The following is a 24336-nucleotide window of genomic DNA, read 5'->3' on the forward strand; positions in this document are numbered from 1 at the left end:
CTCACAGACTCCAGTTTACCTTTGGTTGATCTGTCCCCTATCTTCCCACCATCCAGCCTTACCTGGGAGTCCCACCACACCATCATTTACTCCTTGGACAGCTCTCAGGGAGTAACCACCGTATGCCAGGGTCTCTGTTAGGGGCTGGAAACACATGTGAGCAAGAGACATGCTTGCCTCATGGACCTTATCCATCCTGTTCCACCTTTAAAAAGGTGACATTCAAGGCTCAGCCACCTCCTATGGGAAACCTTTGGAGATACTCCTAGTTTTAAGTATCTGGATGATAGCGAGTTATATCAGAGTTTACAGTAGATTTAAAAATCACCTAAAATCCTAGTAAAAATACTGGCATAGCTAGTTGAGGAACATAAAATTCCAGATTGAAGATTAGTAAGATTATCCTCACAGGACATTTCACTCTGAAATATGCAGAACGGTAAAGGTTAAAAAAAAATCCATTAAATCGATGATGCCTGAGGGGGTGGGGAATCTGAGAAGGCAAAGCATCCTGAACCACTGTAAGTTATAAACTGATTTTATCTTTCCCTCTCTGGCTGTATAGTTGTTCTTCATCTCAAAAAATAAATAAATAAATAAATAAATAAATCAATGACCTGCCTGTTTATCTCTGATATATGTGCTCAAGTCATCAAGTAACCCAGGAACATGGATTAAAATATCATGGTTTGCCTTAAGGTAATGGCACATATTCCCGAAAACAGGGACCACTTGTTGGGAGGACAATGTGCCACAGGTATCAGAGTTGAGTTCTGACACCTCAGGAAAGAAAACTAGCCTCTTCGGAGATCACACTGGTAACCATGATTCAAACTCTGCCCAGGCCAACTGACACACCTTACTTATCTTCCACCACAGGAAAATAAGGGAAATACACATTAGTGAAATTTTCAAATAACAAATGCTTACTTTTCAATGCCAAAACATTAAAATACTAGTAATTTTAAGACTGTGAACAAAATTGAACATTTTCTGGGTGCCCAGGGTCATACTAAAGTGTGCTTCACACTAAATAGCCCCAGACTACTTCCTCTCTTCGACACCTGCTGTGAGCAGCTTCCTTTCCTCACCCTCAGCCCCACCTCCCTGTAACCAGCTGTGTACCTAGGAAGAACTGAAAGGAAAAGCAGATAACTAAGCTTATGCAACACACCAGCTGAATTGAGACACAATTCTAAACAAAGACGCTCTGACTCCCCCCTTTACAAGGGGGTTGAAGGCAGGGAAAGAGCCATAACATACTTAACACCTGCACAGGGGAGGCATCACATCAGTATTCCATTCTCTCCATCCTCCCACTGACACAACCCAGCCCATAGCAACACTATCTCTACTTTAAAGATAAGCTGCTGGCTCACCCAATGTTGCACAGATGGTAGGTGGCAGGGTGGGGCAGGGTCCCAGCCTTCTGACTCCAAGGAGCATCATCCTTCCATTACACACAAGCTGAATCACAGAGGAGTGAAAGCCTCACCAGGAGACCCTGAAGCAGCTCAGAGTGCTCACCACAGTCTTCCAGAGTAAGGATTTCTTTAGTTTTTGAGAAATCCATTTCACTATTACACAGGCTTCCTCCCTTCTTATCTAAAGTTTATTGGTTAAGTGCAAATAATTGCCATAATGAAAACTATCTCATACGAGACAAATGCACCTTTAACAACTGTGAACAGCTTACATCTTCACTAGTTTTCACCAAGAAACCTAAAGAATGAAGTAAACTGTTATGACAACCCAAGAGGGGAGACCATCCACCTAATGATCCAACAAAAATCAGTTTTTCGATCATTATTTCATGATTAAACACTTGAGCAAACTTGCCAAAGAGAACAGAGGGGCTGGGAATGGAACTTTTCACAAGAAACTAACAATTTTAAGAAAACCATAAGTACATACAGTCACTATGTGTAGTTTTATCAGCACTCCAGCTTAAAGTAAAACAAATACCAGATAAAAAGTTTAATCTTGTGCACATGGCATGTGTTCACTGAATAAACTTTTTAATCTGAGTTTTTAAAAATATCAGGTAACTGTAAAAACTTATATATGTGAGAAACACCAGCACCCATTCCCACTCAGTTGAAGATGCTCTTATGATTACCTCAGCCTCTCCTTTTATACATGGGGGGAAAAGTTCATTTTAAGAAATATAAAATACATCTAAAGCTTTACCAAAATGTAATACTAACTTTAATTTTTTACATTTTGATTATTCCCCGCAAAAATCAAGCAGCAATCTAAATTCTTTCCAAGCCCACATACAGGACATGCCCTACAACTACAAATAATCTTTTCGAAAAAGTCTACTCATTCTGCACCCATAGGCTTTATTTTTTTGCTACTATTTATTACGCAAGCAACCTACTGATCTGAAAAGCTTGATACTTTCCCCCTCTCATCTTGAAATAGAATTATAAAACCTAATTCTCACTTGTACGTCCTCAGATTTGTGTCCAAGGAGCTTCCTAGAGTAAAATCTAGAGGGTTTTTTTTTGGTTTTTTTTTTTTTTTTTTTTTTTTATCATTAGTCTATCCTATAGAAATGTCTCATCAGAACAAGGAAAGGAGATCATCTAAATTCCATCATCTGTGGGCTTCCAAGTCTTTGGCTCAACACAAGTCCTTGAGAAGCCCCAGGTACAACATGATCTGAATTGAAATTCTTTTGCTTGCTCACCAAGCAAGTAAAAAAATTTCCCTCAGAACATTCCCAAAATATCAAACACGTTCACGGAAAGAATGAAATTCCCTTGTCCTTGTGGCCCCAACACTATCTTACAATGTTTTGTCACCATCTCTATACAATCCAGATGTCCGAATCTTGGTAGCACGATGACTCCTATCCACACCATTTGACACCTATTTTTTTTTTGTTTTGTTTTTTAAAGATTTATTTATTTATTCATGAGAGACAGAGAGAGAGGCAGAGACACAGGCAGAGGGAGAAGCAGGCTCCCTGCAGGGAACCCGATGCGGGACTTGATCCTGGGGCTCCAGGATCACAACATGGGCCAAAGGCAGGCACTAAACCGCTGAGCCACCCAGAGATCCCTGACACCTATTTTTACTAAGGAATATACATTTCTCTATTACTTTTAAATCCATTTAACGAGGGAGCCAACACAACCATAGGTCTCTATTTTTTAGCCGAAAGGTAAAAACTCTTGTATCAACTGTTCATAAAGGAAACATTAAGAACAGTTAGCATCAAGTAGGAAAATTTCTCATGTTAAGTCTAGTTTATGAACCCACAGCCCAAGACCTGATTTTCCTTCCTTCCCACATCATTTTAATAGCTGCAATTCTTTAGTCTTTAATCAAACAGTATAAACTGGTAAGTACTTTATTACAACTTTGTTTCCTACAAAGGTTGGTGGCTCCAGAGGGATATATTCCTTTCCCTTCCTCAAAACAGACTGTAATTTTATATTGTAATGACATTAAAAAAAAAATACCCAGGACAAAAAGTCTGAGAAGGCCTGCCCAGGGCAAAAAACAAGCTTTTCCACAACTGAAGGCCAGGCCCAGCAGTCCACAATGGGGCTGAGCCAGTGTCTATCAGTCCTGAACCTGTGACAGTACTTAATAACCCTTAAGAAGGAACCTAGAGGAGGTAAAACATAATGAGGAAAGGTTTCACTAAAACCTACCTGCCACAAATATCTTCTACTCCACAAAATATCCCATATTCATCAAGGACCCAGAAATCATGAAAGAAGGCCAGTGTATAAGCTCATTGCAGAAGGCTCCCAAGACATCCAGGACTCCGGATGTCTGCCCTGACCCCTCCTGAGAGATAGCCCTGATAACACTCCAGAATCTTCCCCTAAACCAGATGCTAGAAGCCATGAGCAGATTCTGGTAGGCTTCTGAGGCTGCTTTTGGTCCTATGACATGGCCAAGATAAGAAAGGGAAGCGTGCCACAAAAGGGAGTTGGACACAAAAGCATCTGCCTGGGCTCAGACCTTCTTCTGTGTCCTCTTCTGTGTCTCTCCCACTGTCCTGGAAGTGACTGACCCTCCTGCTGCTTCCATTGCAGTGCAGGGAGGGGAACATTTCCAACTTTAAAAAAAAGGCCCTCTTACACAGGATTCTCTAACTCCAGAGAAGCAAGTTCCTCAAAAGAATGCCCGAGCGGGAGACACAACACAAAGAAGGCCCTGGCTCTCACACACATCATGCAAAATGAGTCACTTCATCTATGTATGCCACTGCTGGTGCTGCTGCCACCCGTCCCCAGAGTAAATGAGTAAAGCAGATGGATCCACATAGATCTATGGAAACTGGACATGTAAGATTATCACAGCAACAGGGAAGGAGGAGTCCAGTGAGAATGCCTGCTGCTTCTACACATGATGGCTCCTTCCCTACAGGAGCAGAAAGGCTCTTCTCAATATCTATCTGGTTATAGGGGAGGAAGAGGAAGACAGGGAACATACTAGGAAAGGTAGAAAAGAGAGATGTTGAAAACAAAAAATATCCCAAAGTGTTTGTGTGTGTTTGAAAAAAATCTCAACTCAAACAGCTCCTCGATAATTCCCCAAGGGGCAGGGACTCTGTCCTCTGATTTTGTCCCAGGGGGAAATTAGTCTGGACAAGATCCGTCTTCCTTCCCTCCACTACCTTCTCCTGGCTGATTCAAGTGGATTGTCAGGTACAAAGCAAACCAGGACAGAAAGCTTCCACTCTCCCAGACTCTCTTGCTCCCCAAGGGGAATTTAAAGAGAGATGCCTAACCACTCCTCAAAGTTTCAGATAAACACGACTGCATGAGACCTGAGGTCAAATTCAGGACTCCTTCTAGCATGTCCTGCCATTAGACACTGCCTACCTGGCAAGCACTGAAGTGGCCTGACTTAGGAGAACCAAATACCTCTTACCTCCCATCTTCTCCCTAACAAATTGTGAGAAGACCTGTACCCTTCACATTGAAGGCAAGGTTTCTTAGCCCTGGTACTAGTGACACTTTGAGCTGAATAAATTTCTATTGCGGGGGGTCCATCCGATATGGTTTAATATGTTTAGAGCATCTCTGGTCTCTACCTACTAGATTCCAGCAGCAGCCACCCCCCCCCCCCAATCTGGTGACAATCAAAAGTGTCTAAACGTCACCTGGGGCAAAACCATGCACACACACCGCACATACCTGCCCTGCCCACGTTGAAAACCAATGGCTTAAGGTATCAGCTCTGCATATTCTCTTTGTAAAGTCTCATATTCTTAGAGGAAGTAGTAAGACATGAACAGCACTCCTAATGACTAAGATTTCGGTATGAACTAACCTATGCTCTGAGAAGAATACAGCTTCATAAGGATATGACTGCACTGAGAGGGCTCGGCCTTTGAGGCAGGGCTGAGGAAGGGCTGAGTAAGGGAGGGGAGGGGAGAATGTTACCAACAGAAAATGGTACAGGAAAGACCTGACCCACCATTCACAGCACAGGACCTGAAGCTGCCTTTCCCCCTATTTATGAGGGAATGGAACTTAATTCAAATCTGTCTTACCAAGGAATATGGACTTGACACTTTAAAAAGTTACAGAACCTCAGAAGTCTGAACCTCACCAAACACCCATGACTAAAAGGGTCAAACTCAACCTGGCCAATAAAACGAAGCCAAAAATTCCACCATCTCTGCCAGAGAAATGTCTGTAGGAGCAGTTGACAAGTGCCCTGGTGCTCCACATAGAAAAACTAGAATAGCTGAAGACACATGCCTTCGATGTAGAATGATTCAGGGACTCAAGAGCACACTGAAAAAGCAACCAACAATTATTATTCTAGGCAATCTACATGATACACGAAAGAATAAGACATGGTTCCTGCCCTCAAATTGCTGACAAGTACGGAAAAGATTAATTACACATTCACCAACGTCTACACCATCTAATAGCAACAGCTAAAGTTATAGGAAGCTCATAATGCACCAAGAGGTATGCACACTTCATATCCACCAAGTGGTATGTGCATATTATATCCATTATCTCTTTCAATTCTTACAAAAACCCTTCAACATAGGGATTATTACTATCCCTATTCTATAGCTGGAAAAAAAATTGAGGTTCAAAGAGATGAGGTGACTTGCCCAAAGTCACAGAGCTGATTCACGGTGGAGCTGGAATTCAAATACAGACTCCTTCCATTCCAGACTCATTTAATTCAATGCTAAAGACCACAACACTGCAGGAGTACACAAGGGCCAGAGTGCTCGGTACTTGTAGACCACTGGAATTCTCAAAGGAAAGCCAAGCCCTAGGGTTGGCAAAGGAGAAGAAAAGTACTTCCAAGGCAAAAAGTTCTTTAAAAATTAGCTCCATGTCTCACGCAGTAGCCTACAGCTATTGCAAACATTATTGCCCACAAAGGAAATCAAAGTTCTTCCTTAAAAGGATTCAGGGCTTGGAGTGAGTGGGGTGTTGCAGGCAAGAACAGATGAAGGTCGATAAATGCTCCTTTTTCTTCCAAGGAGGAGTACTGTACTTTCTATCAGATTTAAAACTTTAACTTTCTTTTTACAACCATACTCATCACTCTGGGTCAATGGATCTTCAACTGTGGATTCCTCTGGAAGTCCAGTGAATGCTACGCACCCACTTCCCAGAAAAACACCCATGCACACATCCTCAGCATACCATTTTAAGAACACTGAAAAAACTTTTACACATTACAAGGTCGGAAGGATATGAATACCTAATTTGGCTCCAGGTTTGGATTTCATTTTTTCAGGCATTTTCATCCTGATAATCCATCTAGTTTTTCCAAAACAGGTTTATACTGGACTGATGAGGAATTGGCCAATGTGGTGAGAGATTCATTCCAATGATCTTTCACTGCAGTAGCTGAGGTACATCATGCACTACACATATAATTACATTTTTTCTTCTGGACATTGCCTTATTAAATAATTGTATTTTGAATGTGATTCCTGTTGTGGCCTTAAAAATGGCCAAGGAAGGTCCTGCTGTGGTTTGATGGCATCTGATGCCTTTGCGACTCACATCAACAGTCAGTCAGCAAGGCAACTGGCTCATTCACGTGAACACAGGCTCAATGCGTCACCCCAATGACTACAGCCCAGATGAATTGCTGCTCCTCATGGGCAACTCCTCGCTTTTCAGGCAGAGCAAGAACATACAAGCCTGGTTTCCAAAATGCTTAATGGCAATTACACTGGGTTGGTGATTCACTAAGCAGTACAGGATGTGCCCAATTATACACTCTATTTTTTTCCAATCTTATTTCATAAACTCTAATTTCACAAGAACATAGATTCTCCATCCAAACAAAATTATCCAACTTAAACAATTGAAATACTAGTTATCCTCAAAATTCTCTTTGGAAGTAGCAGCATATAAGGTATAATTTTAATAAGCATTTGAATATTTTTGTTGTGTCATCCACTCAAACATTTAAGTACCTACACTTTGGATACTGTGGGAGGTTTTCTGGATGTGTCATTCATTCAGACATATAAGTACTGCATTTTGGATATTATGGGAGGCCGCAGGTACAGAGAGGGAATCATTTGCTGAGTGTCAGTAATAAAATAGTATGCAATAAAGACACCAGCTGTGTCAAATAAAGCAACTTTTATCAAGTAAAAACATTAAAGGTATTAATTTTGTTCTCCCCTAATCCCACCCCAGATTAAAGACTACAACTTGAAATCTTTAGTAATAAACTGCCAACAACTGCTATTGAAAAATAAAATTCTTACTATAAACAAATTATTAGTTCTCTCCAAGATAAATAACAAGGTGGTACTCTCATCCTTAGACTCAGAAACATGGCTTCATAATACAAATGATCCTAGCTCCTCCAGAAAAGCATCACACCTTCAAACATACACAACCCCTTCCATCTATAAAGTACTATGGGAGAAATGCAGGGGTCCCGTCTGCAAAAAAAAAAAAAAACACTTAACTTTAGTTTTTAGGGGAAACGTCTACATCCCATATGAAATAAACTGAGGCCATTTACCATCATATATTTTCCTCTTAAACAAACTGTCACCCTCCTATTTAAGGAACGGACAAAAAATATCTACGCGTTAAATGTGTTAAGAAAAAATGCTTCACACATAAAAACAAATCAAAAGGCAGCATGAAACCATGTAAGACCTCTAAGAAAGTAATTAGTCAATGATGCTGTGTGTTTCTAGGCTCCTGAGTACAAGCATGGTCTGTTTTTCTGACTCCAAAAAAATAGTGAAAGGATTTAATTAACTTAAAGATTTAAAAGAGGACACTGTTAGAACTGGGTTTAGGAAATGAACCATGCTCTTAGGCAAAGAATGCTACTTAACTATTCTGTTCCAAGAATGATCTGTGAAGATTTCCTATGAATCCTTGCAAGCTTGGTCCTGTAATTTAACCTGTACGGAACCCAGACAGGCTTAGGAAATGAGGCCCCAAGAAGGCAGTGACTTGTCTTAGCTTGGCATGTACAGAAGACTCATTTGTAAGGCTTTGCAACCAAGCTTAAGTGAGATTTAGGAGTAAGACACGCCAAATTAAAACTCTTAAGGACCATTAATCACACCCTCATGACTTCAGATACAGCAATACAACATATGCTTATGTAGGTCTGGTCTTTATTCTTAATCAGAGGTATTAGCTTCCTACTGCAACAGCCCTATAGGAGGAACGGTTTCAAAAGTGGGGCAAGCATGGTTCGGCCCATTCATTATTTTAAGTAATTAAATAATACAGATATGGCTATGAAATTTTTGTTATTCTTGGAGACAAACAAACAGATGGCCAGTGAGGAAATGAGATCAACTTTACAGCTGAGAATATACTATATTCCACTCTCCATTTCTGAATGTCAAAGCCTGAGAGATAAATCCAAGAATCTAACTGGTGACCAGAATAGCAAAATTATTTTTATTTCATTTGTTTGGCATATTCCAACTGCTAAGAAGTAAGAATAAGAAATACTGCCTAGCATAGCACCAAGTACTGTGTGGACATTTAATAAATATTACTTGGACGACTACAAGGGGCAATTTTTAAACAGTTGACTACTGTGTTGAAAATTCAGGTAACTCTTATTTTTTTATTTTTAAAGGAATCCAACTTGGTATGTATGTATGTATGTATGTATGTATGTATGATTTATTTATTTATTTATTTATTTATTTATTTATTAATTATGATAGTCACAGAGAGACAGAGGCAGAGACACAGGCAGAGAGAAGCAGGCTCCATGCACCTGGAGCCTGATGTGGGATTCGATCCCGGGTCTCCAGGATCGCGGCCTCGGCCAAAGGCAGGTGCCAAACCACCGCACCACCCAGGGATCCCGGTAACTCTTCTTTAAATTACAAATGCCCTAAATTAAAAAGTAAAGGTACCATTTCTAGTATATAGGCAGAACATTGGCTACCTTGGCCCCACAGTTAACACTATTCCTCTTTTTCTCCCTATAACAGGCTATACTTTAAATGGTTAATATAGTGGCAGACTTTGGCACTGACATCACATTTATCATGGATTTCAGCTATGATGAGTAACAATTAGAAAACCAGGTAATATATGAAACCATTATTTTCAGGCACTGAGGAACAGGCAATATAGGACTTAATTCCTGAGGAAAGTTAAACAAATGAGCATGCCCTATGATTGCCTGACTATTGCCAAGAGACAGTTTCCAAACCACAGAACAGAGAAGGGAAAACTCAGAGCATAGCACGGTGACCACACTGAGTTGGGGGACAGAGATCACTATTTAGGGAGGCTGCACTGGCTAGAATTAACAGGGCAGCACACTTAGGAAGGGGAGGCAGTGCAAACATCCCTTAGAATCTTGGTTGAGTTCTGATCTATGTTAGAGAAGACAATCTAAAGTCAGGGAGAAACGCACCAAAAGCAATTTGGTCTAAATCTCAGAGCTCAAAAAGAGCTAGGAATAGTTCATGTTTCTACCAGCTAAAGTAGAAATAATTAATAATATCCTCAGAAGAGTATTGTTTCAGTATTGGAGCTAAATCATCCCTAAACTAATGGCTGCTCTGGACCTTCCCTAATAAAGCCTAACAGCTAGCTTCAAAAATGATACAACGTATTTTCATTTAAAAAATGATGCAACGTTCTGCATGCCAGAACAAAGTCAAGTACTATTTAAGGGAATACAACAAAATCTAGCATTCAACAACAGCATCCAAGTCAAAATGACCAGGCATGCAAAGGGAAAAGAAATTATGACGCATAATTAGAGAAAAATCTAAAGAAACAGACCCAAAAATGACAAGAGATGATGGAATTAGTAGACAAGGGCATTAAACAATTTATTATGCTAGTATAGCTTCTATGGAAAACAATTAGATAGTTCTTCAAAAGGTTAAACATAGAATAACCATTAGACCCAGAATCCCACTCCTAGGCATATACCCGAGAGAAAGAAAATGCATGTATTATTATGAATAATACAAAAGTATTATTCATAATACCCAAAACTGAAACAATCCAAATGCCCATCAACTTTGAATAAAATGTGGTATATCCATACAAATGGAATATTATTCAACCATAAAAGAATGAAGTACAGATACATGCTACAACATAGATGAACTTAAAACCATTATACTAAGTGAAAAGAAACAGTTACAAAAGACCACATATTGTATGATTCCATTTATAAGAAATGTGCTGAGTAATCAAACCTATAGAGACAGAAAGTAGATCAGTGGCTTTGTGAGCTCAAGAGGAGTGAGGGGAATTGATGGGTGAAGAGTTTCTTTATAGAGTGATGAAATGTTCTAAAATTAGATTGTGATCATGATGATTGCACAACTCTGTTAATATACTAAAAGCACTGATATATATACTTTAAATGGATAAATTACATACCAGTGTGAATTATGTCCCAATACAGCTGTTAAAAGTCATTCTGAATATATTCCAGGTAGAAAAAGGAAAGAGAAAGGATAGATAAAACAAGCAAATCCAGTGGCATCTCCAGTGAAGAAAAATATAATATCTGAAATAAAAAATATACTAGATAGTATTAACAGATTAGACATTGCAGAAGATCAGTAAACTTTAAGACACAACAATAAAACTATCCAAAATGAAGCATAAAGCAGAAGAGGCTGAAAAACAAATTAACAAAGTATCAGTGACCTGTAGGACAAATTCAGTTGTTTAACATATGTGTAATTAAGGAAGGGGAAAGGAAAAATAACAAATATAAGGGCTAAATTTAAAACATTTTTGCTAAAAACTATCATCTCACAGATCCAAGAAAACTTAAACCCCAAATAGAATAAATATAAACAAAACCACACAAAAGCACATATCAAAACTAGTGATAAGGAAAAAAAATTAAAAGCATTCAGAGAAAAAGACACCCTAGAAATAAAGAATACAAAAATACTACTTTAAAGAGATCTATGCACCCCTATGTTTACAGCAGCATTATCTACAGTAGCATTACCTAGGAATTATGGAAACAGCCCAAGTGTTCATAGACTGATGGATGGATAGAGAAGATACAGTGTACACATACACATACATACACATACACACACATACACACACATTCACACACGCACAATGGAATAATTAGCCACAAAAAAGGAACACAATCTTGCCATCTGCAACAACAGTGATGGAACTAAAGAGTATTATGCTAAGTGAAGGCAGATAAAAACTGTATGATTCCACTTTTACGTGGAATTTAAGAGAAAAAATAAATGAGCAAAGGGGGAGAGAAAGAGAACGGCAAACCAAGAAACAGATTCTTAACTATAGAGAACAAACTGATGGTTACCAGAGGAGAGGTGGGTGGGGGATGATGATGGGTGATGGGGATTAAGGAGTGCACCTGTGATGGGGATTAAGGCGTGCACCTGTGATGAGCACCGGATGACAGTATGGAAGTGCTGAATCACTATATTGTACACCTGAAACTAATATTATACTGTATGTTAATTATACTTGAATTTAAACAAAAAAAAATTTTTTAAAGGAGTAAAGAGAGAATGACAGCAAAGTACTTTTCACAAACTACCAAGATAGAAGACAATGGAGGAACACCTTTAATAAAAGAACTAAGGAAACAGAAGCAGCAGCATCTTAGAATTCTATATCCAGTAAAACTATCTTTCAAAAATGAAAAAGTAAAGACTTTCAGAAAAACAAAAGCTGAGAGAATTCACTGCTAGCAGAGTTGCACTGTAAGAAATGCTAAAAGAAAGTTCAGCAAGCAGAAACAGAATGATACCAGATAGACATCTGAATTTAAATAAAGGAATGAAGAGCCAGAAATTATCAGCATATAGGTAAATGCTTTGTTTTTCATTTTTAATCTTTTAAAAAGATAATGACTATTTAAAGCAACCTAATAATATATTGTTTATAACATGTTTATAATATATAGAAGTAGAAACAGAACTAAGAATTGTATGGGAGAAATGGCAGCTTATTGTTTCAAGGATCTTACACTATAGGTAAGGTCTTACTTGAAGATTGACTACAATTGGTTAAAGATATACAAACACTAGAACAATGGTTATAAAATAACAAAAGAGTGTGGCTAATAAGCTAAGAGTGTAGGTAAATAGGATTCATTGAAATAACAATAACAACTTAAAAGAAAGCAGCAAAAGAGGTGAATGAACACAAAAAACAGATAGGACAAATAGAAAATAATAAAATAGCAGATATAAATAATAATTATATGAAATGGTCTTTTTAAAAGCCTAATAAAAGAGAGTGTCAGACTGGATCAAACAACAACAACCAACAAAAACAAGACCCAACTCTATGCTGTCTACACACATATAAGACAAAGACAAGTTAAATCTAAAGACCCAGATAGATTACATGTATAAGAGGTACCATACAAATACTAAGAGAAAGAGTAGTTTACTAATTAAAAGTAGCTGGAGTAGCAGTAGTATATATGTTTTATTATACAGATTTTTAAAAAGAATATTGCCAGTATAAACGGGGACATTCCATAATAAAAAAAGAGCCAATGTATCAAGAGGATATAGAACAACCTTAAATGTTTATCTGCCAATAACAGAATTTTAAAATACATGAAGCAAAAACAGAACTGAAAAGTAGAAAAATCCACAATTACAGCTTGAATTTCAAAATTCATTTCACAGTAATTAATAAAACAAGTACTCACCAAATAAAGTTGACCACCTTGACCTAACTGGCATTTACAGAACAAATCACCCAAAACAGCATATCAGTATTCTTTTCAAATACACAAAACTATTCACAAGAAAGACCATATTCTAGGCCACAGAACAAGTCTCGGTAAATTTTTAAAACACCAAAATCATACAAAGTAGATTCTCTAACCACAAAATGATTAAGTTAGAAAATAGTAAGAGATGGGCACCTGGCTGGCTTAGTCTGTAGGGCATGCGACTCTTGATCTTAGGGACTGTGAGTTCAAGCCCTTGATTGGTGAAGTTTACTTAAACAATAATAATAATAAAAAGATATCTTGAAAATTCTCCAAATACTTGGAAATTAAATAATTCATTTCTAAATAAATTATAGGTCAAAGAAGAAATCACAAGGTAAATTGGAAAGTATTCTGAACTGAATGTAAAAACAAATACTGTCAGATGTAGCTACTAGAGCAGTTGTTTGCAGGAAATTTATCTTTCAATATCTGTATTAGGAAGGCCTCAAATAAATGACCTCAGCTCCCACCCTAAGTTACCAGAAAAAGTGCAAATTAAACCCACAACCAGCAAAAGAAATAATAAAGAACATAAATTAATGAAACTAAAAACATAAAAATAATAGAGAAAAATCAATGATACCAAATGTTGATTCTTTGAAAAGATCAGTAATATCCTATGGCTCTAGCCAGACTAATAAGGAAAAACAGAAGACAAATTATCAATATATCAATATTGGGAATGAAAACAAAATCACTACAGGTCATACATGTGTTAAAAGAAAAATAAGGGAATAATATAAACACCTTTATGTTAAAAAATTTGACAACCTAGATGAAATGGACAAATTTCTATAAAGACACAAACTATTAAGTCACTCAACCAAAAAATTTAAAAGCCAATAACAACACTTTTTTAAATAAATTGAATTAGTAATTCAAACCTCGCAAAGAAAACCCCAGGTTCTTCAGGATTAACTATTGAATTCCACCAAACATTTAAAAGAGAGAGAATACAAATTCTACCAGAAAGCAGAAGACAACCATTTCTAGTTTATTTAGACTATCATTACCTTGACATCAAAACCAAACAAAAATACTATAAGAAATTTATAGATCAATACCCATCATGAAGACAGATACAAAAGTCCTTAACAAAATTTTAGCAACTTGAGTCTAGCAACACAAAAGGTAACACACATATCATGACAAAGTGGGATATACTCCAGCAATGCAAGGTTGGTTTAACACTGAAAATCAATGTTTCTTCATATTAAAAGACTAAAACAGGGATCCCTGGGTGGCGCAGAGGTTTGGCACCTGCCTTTGGCCCAGGGCGCGATCCTGGAGACCCAGGATGGAATCCCACATCGGGCTCCCGGTGCATGGAGCCTGCTTCTCCCTCTGCCTGTGTCTCTGCCTCTCTCGCTCTCTGTGACTATCATAAATAAATAAAAAATTAAAAAAAAATTTTTTTAATAAAAATAAAAGACTAAAACAAAGCAAAAAATCTCAATAATGTGGAAATCAATCTCAATAAATGTGGAAAAAGCATATGATAAAAATCAATACCTGTTTATGATTTTTAAAAAAAGAAAAAAAAAACACTTGACAAATTAGGAATAAAAGAAACTTCTTCAATCTGAAAAACTCACACCTAACATCATACTACAGTAAAAGACTGAATGTTTTCCCTTAAGACTAGGAACACACAAGTATCTCTGCTGTCACCACTCCTATTCAACAATGTGTCGGACATCTTGGCAGTGAAATAAGGCAAGAAAACAGAAATAAGATCTCTCTCTCTTTCTCACACACACACACACACACACACACACACACAAGAAAACAGAAGTAAGATATCTCTCTCTTACACACACACACAGAGTATAAAATAGATACAATAAATGTTAAATATATAATAATATTATATATAAGGAAAGGAATATGTATGTGTATGTAGGTAGGAAAGGAAAAGGAAAACCTCTATTCACAAATATGACCATCGGGATGCCCGGATGAAGAAGCAGTTGAGCGTCTGCCTTCGGCTCAGGGTGTGATCCTGGAGATCTGGGATCGAGTCCCCCACTGGGCTCCTGCATGGAGCCTGCTTCCCCCTCTGCCTGTGTCTCTACCTGTGTGTGTGTGTGTGTGTGTCTCATGAATAAATAAAATCTTAAAAAAAAAAAAAACAAATATGATCATCAAAGTAGAAAATTCTAAGGTATCTATAAAAACAATATTAAAACTAATTGGTGAGTTTGGCAAAGGTGTAAGAGGTAAGGTCAATAAAGAAAAACCAAATGTATTTCTACATATCAAACAATTAGAAGCCATAATTTTAAAATACTATTTACAAAAGGGATCAATTTTACAAATGATGTGCAAGACCTGTGCTCTGAAATATATAACACACTGCTAGAGAAATTAAAGACTGAATCTAGAATAGTCCAAATGATCTTTAAGGAAAACTAAGTTGTAAGACTTATACTATCTGATTTCAAGACTTACTATAAATTCAGAATAACGGCACAGTATAAGAAAAAATATACAGATAAATAGAACCCAGAACCAGAAATATACTAAGGTATCAAGGTAGTTCAATAGATAAATGAACAATATACTAAAACTAATTCCAAATGGATCATACTTAAAAATAAGAGCTATGCAGCTTGTTGAAGAAAAAACAGGGAAGAGATAGTTGTTGTAAACTTGAATTAGACAAAAATTTCTTAGAAAATGCACAAACTGGACTTGACCAAAATTAAAAACTTGCTCTTCAAAAGACACTTAATAAGGAATCCACAAACAGGAAAAAGAATATTTATAAATTTATTTCTGAAAAAAGATTTGTATTAAAAATGTATAAACAACTCTTATAATTGAATAGTTACGAACACAAATATTCCAATTTTTTAAAAAGGCAAAAGATTTCAACACTTGACCAAAGATACACAAATCAGAAATAATTACATAAAAAGATACTTAACATTGCTAGTTAAACAAATGCAAATTAAAAGTACAAGATAGCTACCATTACATAATCTGTATATTTTATAGTGGATTAAAGTAAAATTACTGATAGATCATTCAAAAGTTGGAGAGGATGGGGAACAACTAGAACTCTCTTATACTCTGATGGTCTGGCAATTTGGCAGTTTCTTATAAAATTAACATACACTGTACATACCACCCAGCAATCCTATTTCTAGGGATTTATCCCAAAGAAATGAAAAAATATATCTCAAAAAGACCTGAATGTGAATATTCCTGGCAACTTTATTTATAATAGTCAAAAAAAATCTGGGAACAACCCAAAGGCCCATCTACTGGTAAATGGATAAAATACTGTACTATATTTATATCATCAAATATTCACAAAATGGAATACTTCATAGTAATTCCTGATAAAAGACAGGAATGAATCACACATGCACTATGCTAAGTGAAAAGAACACAAAAAAGCTACATACAATATGACTCCATTTATATAAAATTCTAGAAAAGGCCAAAGCAGCTCAGATGTTGCCAGGGGCCAGGAGCAGGAGGAGAATGACTGAAAAGAGGTACGAGGGCACTATCTGTAGTGACGTAAATGTCTGAAATGTTTTATATGATTATGGTGTTATACAACTGTGTATCTTTATCAAAACTCAAATTCTGCACACAAAATAGCAAATTCTATCATATTCAAATTATACCATTCGATAAATTTAATTACTTTTCCCCCACAGGTGAATTTCAAAAGAAATCACCATATATTTTTTTAAAGAGACAATTTTAGTTCAGTGTAAAATTATCCAAATGCTTTAAACAGCAGGGCTGTAGGAACAAAGTCTTTATCCTCCCTGGGTCTACAAATCAGAGGTGAGATGGGGAGGGAGGAGCAGGAACAAAACCATAAGAAAATGTAAAAAAAAAAAAAAAAAAAAACACAAGCACAAGAAAAATGTGGGGGATGCCCTCTGAACTGCTTAAACTGCACTTACAGGCTTCAGATTTTGCCAACCCCTACCCCTATCACTCACATTTACTTGTAAATAATAGGCCATAGAATGGAAATGTGTTCTATGGCTCTCACAAAAACTAAATAGACACAGACACACACACACCCCTCCGTCCTTTATTCTTTCCTCCTCTTTGATGCAGAGCACAGAGGTGCTCCTTAGAGGCCCAGCCTGCTGTGCTGGGCGGTCCAATCTCATGACTCATTTGTACACACTTATGAACACTGAATTCTCTGCTTAATTCTATTTTCTTGTGGCCAAATTTCCCTATAGTCAGTTTATTGTGAGTTCCTGACCAGGAGGTTCACAGTTAGAACCTTAGCAATTAAAAAAAAAAAAAAAAAAAAAAAAAAGAACCTTAGCAATTTACATGACTTTTAGATGCAGTCCTTTTTATTCTAAAAGTATAAAAAAAAAAGTAACTATATTACAAAATATTAAAATAAAGGAAAAAAACAAGTGCTCTCCAGCAAAGCAATCATTAAATAAATTAAAATCCATCCAATCCTTATTCTTTTATAGTAATAAATTATAAAGCCTATGCATGGATAAAAACAAAACACAGAAAATAAAGAACAGAAAATTTCTTAATGAACCTAAATAAACAGCTCATGTGCAAATGACCAAAACTACAAGGAACGCATAAATTAAGGAGGATTATAACAGGTCTTCTCCAACTTTTTCCTTTTCAAAACTGTGTGTACGTATGTATATATCTTTTTAATCCAATATGCACGTCTCCTGAGTTTAATGAAAGGACTCTAGCCTAGGGAACAAGCAGCCCTGTTGTCAAGTTCAATCCTCTAGGCACATTACCAGCATGTACGTATGTGTGTTTCAGGTTCTAAGCTACAAAAGAAGGACCAGTGATGATGTGTACCACTAAAGTAGTGTGACATAAAGAAACAGGTAAGAACAACACTGCTTTCCAATTTAATAGATCACTTTGTGGTCCCATGTGGCCAACCCAGAAACACAAATACATTCACCCTTAAAGGTGATCCACAGGGGGACACCTGGGTGGCTCGGTCAGTTAGGTGTCTGACCCTTGATTTCAGCTCCAGTCATGATCTCAGGGTCATAAGATAGAGCCCCACATTGGGCTCTGCGCTCAGCGAGGAGTCTGCTTGTCCTTTTCCCTCTGCTTCTCCCCCTACTCAGGCATGCACACTCTCTGTCTCTCAAATACATAAATAAATAAAATCTTAAAAAAAAAAAAGGATGATCCATAGCATTATATAGAGAGAGACAGGGAAACAAATTCACTCGCTGGTTATATTTAGCCTTCTGTCCTCTCCCCTCCTCTTAATAATACCACCTTCAATTTCAATACTACATCATCACCACCACCTTAAAAGTAGTAGACAGGACATATAGTATTTTGGTTAATTTTTAAACTAAAGAGATCAAGACCCAGAGTTTACAACTCTGCCCAAGGTCACCCAGCTACTAAGTAGCTAAACCTGGTACAGACAGAAGTAGGACCATGGCACCTAACTCCCAGCGCCTCTCTGCTGGATGTTACCCCGAGTCAGCACAACCGTTCCTACCCACTGCCTTCTTCTAGGAGTAATGCTGGGGCTCCATCTTGTCTCTACGCACTCACTGAAACAAAAGCTTCTGGGAGAGACGTGACAATTCACCATTCATTTTTGGGGAAAGGCTAAAAATAGTAAGGCTTAGAGATAATCCATTTACTCAGCTTACCAGTTATAAACCACTGCTTTACTGAATGTGAATTACAGTAGGCTGATCTTAAAGACATTTAAGAACTAACCTCCAATAACCTCTTCTGCATCATGTCCTCTGGTAACTGTCCATTTGGATTAAGGCAAAAATCTTGAGGTCCAGCTAACAAACCTCTGCAGCTGGTGGAAGCACTCTGGCTACCTCAGTGTTAACAAAAGGAAGCATGCTCTACACAGTTGAGCGTTAACTGCTTAAGCAGCTCTCTTCAGAGTGAAACAAATCTGTCCAGGAAACTTAGGGCCAGTTTTCTATCGCGGGGTAGGAGTAAAGAAAAAAAAAAAGTTAAGATTTTTTTCTCTATAATTGCGTATTCCTCTTCAAACTCTAAAGAACTATTAGAAATGCTAAATGTCATGAAAAGCACCAAGGCCAAAAAGAAGAGCTTTTAAATTGTTTTCCACTTATGATCACACTGGAGTTGTTTTCAAATAAACCCAAAGACAGCTAAAAGGGATCTTAAATGGTACACTCTGTTCAGAACCCATTGATTTGGCTAGCAGGTAGGATATTTGGTTTCCTGATTTCTGTCAGAGTATTTTTGTTTCTGGGTTTTGTTTTTGACAGAGAAATTACAGCAGCATCAGAAAAGGATTGGGGTTTGGGGTTTTTGTTTCTTTTTTTTAATCCAACAAGTTCTGAAAAGTTCTCTGATCATTCTTCTACTTTGGACTGTGTCTCTAATCTAGTCCATTGTGTATATACCTCTAGGAGAAAAAAGATAATTCCCAGTTAGAATAAGCCTCTTTGGCAGGACTACTTGTAATACCAGAAAACAGATCTGCGATAGCCAATTCTCAATCATCTTTAAATAGGATTGTCAATTTAGTCACCCATCAGTTTTTCAAGGGGTTGTACCAGAGATTTCACCCAATTCAAGCATTCTAAAATGATTCTCAGTATTAAACAGGCACTTACATTTAAACTAGAGAAACTCCATGTGTTCCTGAGACCAACTATAGTATACATATGAAGTTCTACATTACTCCTAATCAATCAAATGAGGGAACCGGACTAGAATGCCTACCTATGTATCTTTCAACTCTGGCATTCTTTAATCCCAAGGTCCTTGGAAAACAGCACCAAATAGGACAGGAATGAAGGTCAGACCTGCCATCGATGTTCAGAATGCTGCTGTGCTAAATTAAGAAACGATAATGATCAAGATTAGTTCTTCTAGAGTAATCCACTGTTAAGGAATACATATTTCAGTGCCTCGCACATAGTAGGCATCAATAAACTCATTGAGCAAATGAATAAATTTATTCCTCAGCATTTGTGGTAAGGCATCCAAGGAATTTAATCTGTGAACCTTCCCAAGGATGTTTATGTCTTACTAAGTATCAGGATTTTCAGAAAAACAAGAATGTGGGGACTCCTTTGGGTTTTGGAGACTGAGCAGAATTTATCCATAATCATCTAAGGATCTGAATAAAGCAAGATCAACAGGGTTAAAAATACATTCCATTTTCAAGACATGTCATCTTATCAGAATTAGAAAACTCAGTATTAGTAAAGCAGGTATCTGAAGAGAATGTAGGAAACATTATTCTTCTGTAGTATTTCAATTTGTGATTAAAAAAAAACAAAACACCCTTTTCTTTCATGTCCTAACTATGCCCTTTGGGGTATGCAAGACAAAACACACAAATTAATAATTCAAAGTCTACTTACAAATTCTGTGAGTCTAAGAACCAATGACAACACCTTGCTCCTGAATATTCAAATATCCCAGGGGTCTGTTTTTTAAACATAACAAAACAAAAAACATGGACACCTGCTGGTTGAGCTTGCATTGCCTCCTTCAACATACTTTTGTTGAGCTATCTTTATTTATTGAGAGAGAGAAAGAGAGAGAGAGCCAGAGAGAGCATGGGGGTAGGGGGGATAGAGAATCCCGAAGCAGACTCCCTGCTGAGCGCAGAGTCCAACATGGGTGCTCAATCCCAGGACCCTGAGATTATGACCTGATCTGAAACCAAGAGTCAGTCACTTAACTGACTGTGCCACCCAGGGCGGCCCCTCTTTATGGGACTTTTATCCCTACCCCTTTTATCACACAGGCAACAAAAATGAAAACTGCACACAACAGTGGCCAAAGGGTCAATTTTAAAAACAATTAGGCAGGGGCGCCTGGGTGGCTCAGTCAACTAAGCATCTGATTTGGGCTCAAGTCATGATTTCGGGGTCCTGGGATTGAAATCCATGTCAGGTTCCCCTCTCAGTAGGGAGTCTGCTTGTCCCTCTCCCTCTGCCCTTCCCCTACTAGTGTTCTCGAATAAATAAAGAGAATCTTTGGGGAAAAAGAACATTTAAAAAAATAAAAGTTATACAAATTAGCACGCACTAAAGGTGGTCAAAATATAAATTCTAATCATTTAAAATGTGCACACTGATCACTAAACCCTTGGTAAAAGTAGGACAGGCTGGTAAATGCAATAGAAGTAGTTTGTTGGCTCCCTGGCTTTCTGAACCTGCCTATTCACAAGGCTGCTTCCTGGGAAGAAGAAGAAAGTTTTTAGTGGCGTTTCCTTAACCACAGGATGATGGAACTATGCAGCCACATCAAATTCTAGATTTTTTTTTTCCTTTTCTCTCTTTGATTTTTGTTCTACCAGTGGCATTGCCACCGTGCATCAAGAACCCAAAGAGTTTAGGGTGAGGGGGAGGAATGTCACAATTGCAGAGGCCTGATTACTATGCAGAAAACACCGCCCTACCAGACAGACGTGCCAATGAACCGCCCTTGGGAAGAGGAGCCAGGGTACAGTCTGTGGTGGTGAACAAAAGGGGTGATGTACTGTGGAATTAGTTTCAAAAAGAATTCCTCATCTCCAGAGTTTCTGGATTTCTGGGCAAGAGCAGCAATTAGTCATTAACTGAGAACATTATTGACAACTAAGGAAGACACTCTGATCAGCCTCCTGTCAAACTACCAGAACTCTAGTCTTCAAACTGCAATCCCAAATTAGTTGTTTTTTGACCCTGTCCGACCTCTTTTAAATGTATAATTGTTCTGTTTCAGACCAAAGTGGTTTTGTGGCACCAACTGTCTTATTTTACTTGTAAGAATTACATTTAAAATAATCCAAAACTTTTATCAATGACAATTTGCTAAGCAAGTAATTATTGCTCACATTACAAGATAGATTTTGTTTGTTTTCTGTGGGGTTTTTTGAGTGATGTGAAAGCACCATATTTTACAAAATAAATGTATCTTGTAACTTCTCCCTTTAATCAAATTTTCTTCTAATTTGCTATCTTACTTCAATCTCATGCTACATTCCCATGTTCACTGCCCTGCCCTCACCCATCCCAGCCTGGTCCCACGTTTTACCTAAGCAGGTTATCAAAACAGGAATCATCCCAATATTCCCTGTGCTAAAACAAAACAAAAAAAAATCTTTTTCTAGAGTCATTCCAATCATTCCCAAACCATCTGTGACATTAAGATAATTTGATCTAAAATCCCATCTTTTTTTTTTTTTTTTTAGTAGAAGGTCAATTTTCTTATTGATCCAAGCTTCTGTTTCCTATTTTGATAAATGAGTACCTTTTAGGGTATAGATTAGAAATATGCATCTGATACATACAGTGTGCACAAAAAATCAGTAGTAAACAAAAGGACCCCCCATAATACAAATGCAACTATGAATTTCACTTATCTCAATTAAAAAGCTTATTATGCCCCAAGGAACATTTCATGCTTAAAAATGAAAATTAGTAAAGCTGAGAAGCCATGCTCACATGGAGCAGCGTGAAGAAAATCCGCAAAACAGAAGCATTTGGCTTTACATATATACCCTTTTCTCTCTTCTCCTTGAGCTGTCATCTTTCACAGGTGAGCAGGGAACAAGAAAACAGGAGAAGTCTCAACCAAGATAGCTGTTTTCTTTGGCTAAATTCATAGGCTGTTCAGTTCTAACACAGACCCTACAACTATAACATTTATTTGTGGTTCAAATGCAGTAATGAACAATGAATGTAAACTAAATATACTTTGTTCACAAATAGGTCAATGTCAAACATAATATAATGTATTAATAAATCATATGAAGCCTCCACACTTCAATACAATTTTAGGTCTCTTCATGCAATTTAGGCAAAAGCAGGTCTCTGTTGAGTGTTACCTAATCCAGAAAGAACACAAAATATGTTGGGAAGTTCTTCCACACAGTCACACAAAGGCATAATGATCCACGAAAACTTAAGCTGCCACCAAAAATGGCAAATGAACCCAATGCTTTTTATACCTCTTTCATCCTCCAAGAAATATAATGCTATCTTTCACTTCTCTTTACTACTTTTTTTCTCTTTATTACTTATTACATCCACTGTAATTCTAGATTTTCATGAGCAAATCTTTCCTGAATAAATTTTGTTTGCTTAAAATATGCTTTACTCTTTAGCACCTTCTGACTTCCTGAGTAAACTAATTCTGCATGATGCTGACTGGTCTCCTGACAAACCACTCAGATCAGAATCGAACACCATTTTCATCAAAGAAGTCTGAAGGTTCGATGCTGTATGCATTTGATCATTCTCAACACCACGTTCTTTCAGAGTTGCTTAAGTCATCATTCTTGGGTCAAATTCATAACCAAAAATTCTTCCAGGAGTTCTCAGACCTGCAGATATTTCTATGATTATTATAAAAATACTTCTGAAATTTAAAAAGTCTAAATATACCACATAGAAAAATTTTTATTTCAAAAACAAAACTAAACTCTGAGCTTCAACCAAGTTGACAGATTCCAGGACCCTTCTACAGCCCGGAAGGAAAATTCTGATAGTCAGTTAGGGAAAAGCTATACAGGCTGAGCTCAAAGAAAATGCTGCATCTAAAACTCCCCCAGTGATCTCTCCTCCGTTAAATGGAATTCCCTTCCAGCATGCTCTTTAAACCTAAAGAGTAACATTTTGGAAATATGCTACACCTGGATATAGAATGACCAGCTTGATGTCTGATAAAATACTCTCCTTCCTAGGCCTAAATGTGTGTGAATGTTCTAGATACTCAATGTTAAGATCATTAGTGCTATAAGAATCATGATAAATTGGGAACAATAAAGAGAAGGCTTTCTTTATCATACCTGGGAAAGTGACTAGTTTTCATGGATGATGCTTTACTCAATCTGCTCATTTCATTATATTCATTTTTAGTCTCCAGCTACAAACTTGCAGAAGGTATTTAAATGGTTGAATAAGAATTCTTCTAACTTTACAAAGAGAAATACCAAATTCCGCTAGCCTCTTAAATTTGTCTATTTGTAAGAATGGGGTCTTTGTCCCAGGATGCTGACTGAGCACCAAACAAGTTAGTGAGCACAATCTCTTCTGAAATCATCCAATCTTCTATAAGAGTGATTTGCCATTCTAACAATAAAGCAACTGAAATCAGCCTGATTCATCTCAA

At 37.3% G+C, this 24336-nt stretch overlaps 1 protein-coding gene across 4 annotated transcripts in view; it reads right to left on the bottom strand.

Annotated features, from left to right (window-relative positions):
- The window catches only part of FOXO3 (forkhead box O3), a 122486-nt gene that overhangs the window by 54631 nt on the left and 43519 nt on the right, over window positions 1-24336 (bottom strand). The window contains exon 1 of one of the 4 annotated variants that reach the window (XM_072831856.1): window positions 19948-20054. The exons of the other annotated variants lie outside the window; for them this stretch is intronic. The gene's annotated coding sequence lies outside the window, so the exon portion shown is untranslated. Of the gene's footprint in view, window positions 1-19947; window positions 20055-24336 lie in introns of those variants that run through there. 4 annotated transcript variants of the gene reach the window in all.

Source organism: Canis lupus, chromosome 7 (genome assembly GCF_048164855.1).
Source record: "Canis lupus baileyi chromosome 7, mCanLup2.hap1, whole genome shotgun sequence".
In the NCBI taxonomy this organism is placed as follows: Eukaryota; Metazoa; Chordata; class Mammalia; order Carnivora; family Canidae; genus Canis; species Canis lupus.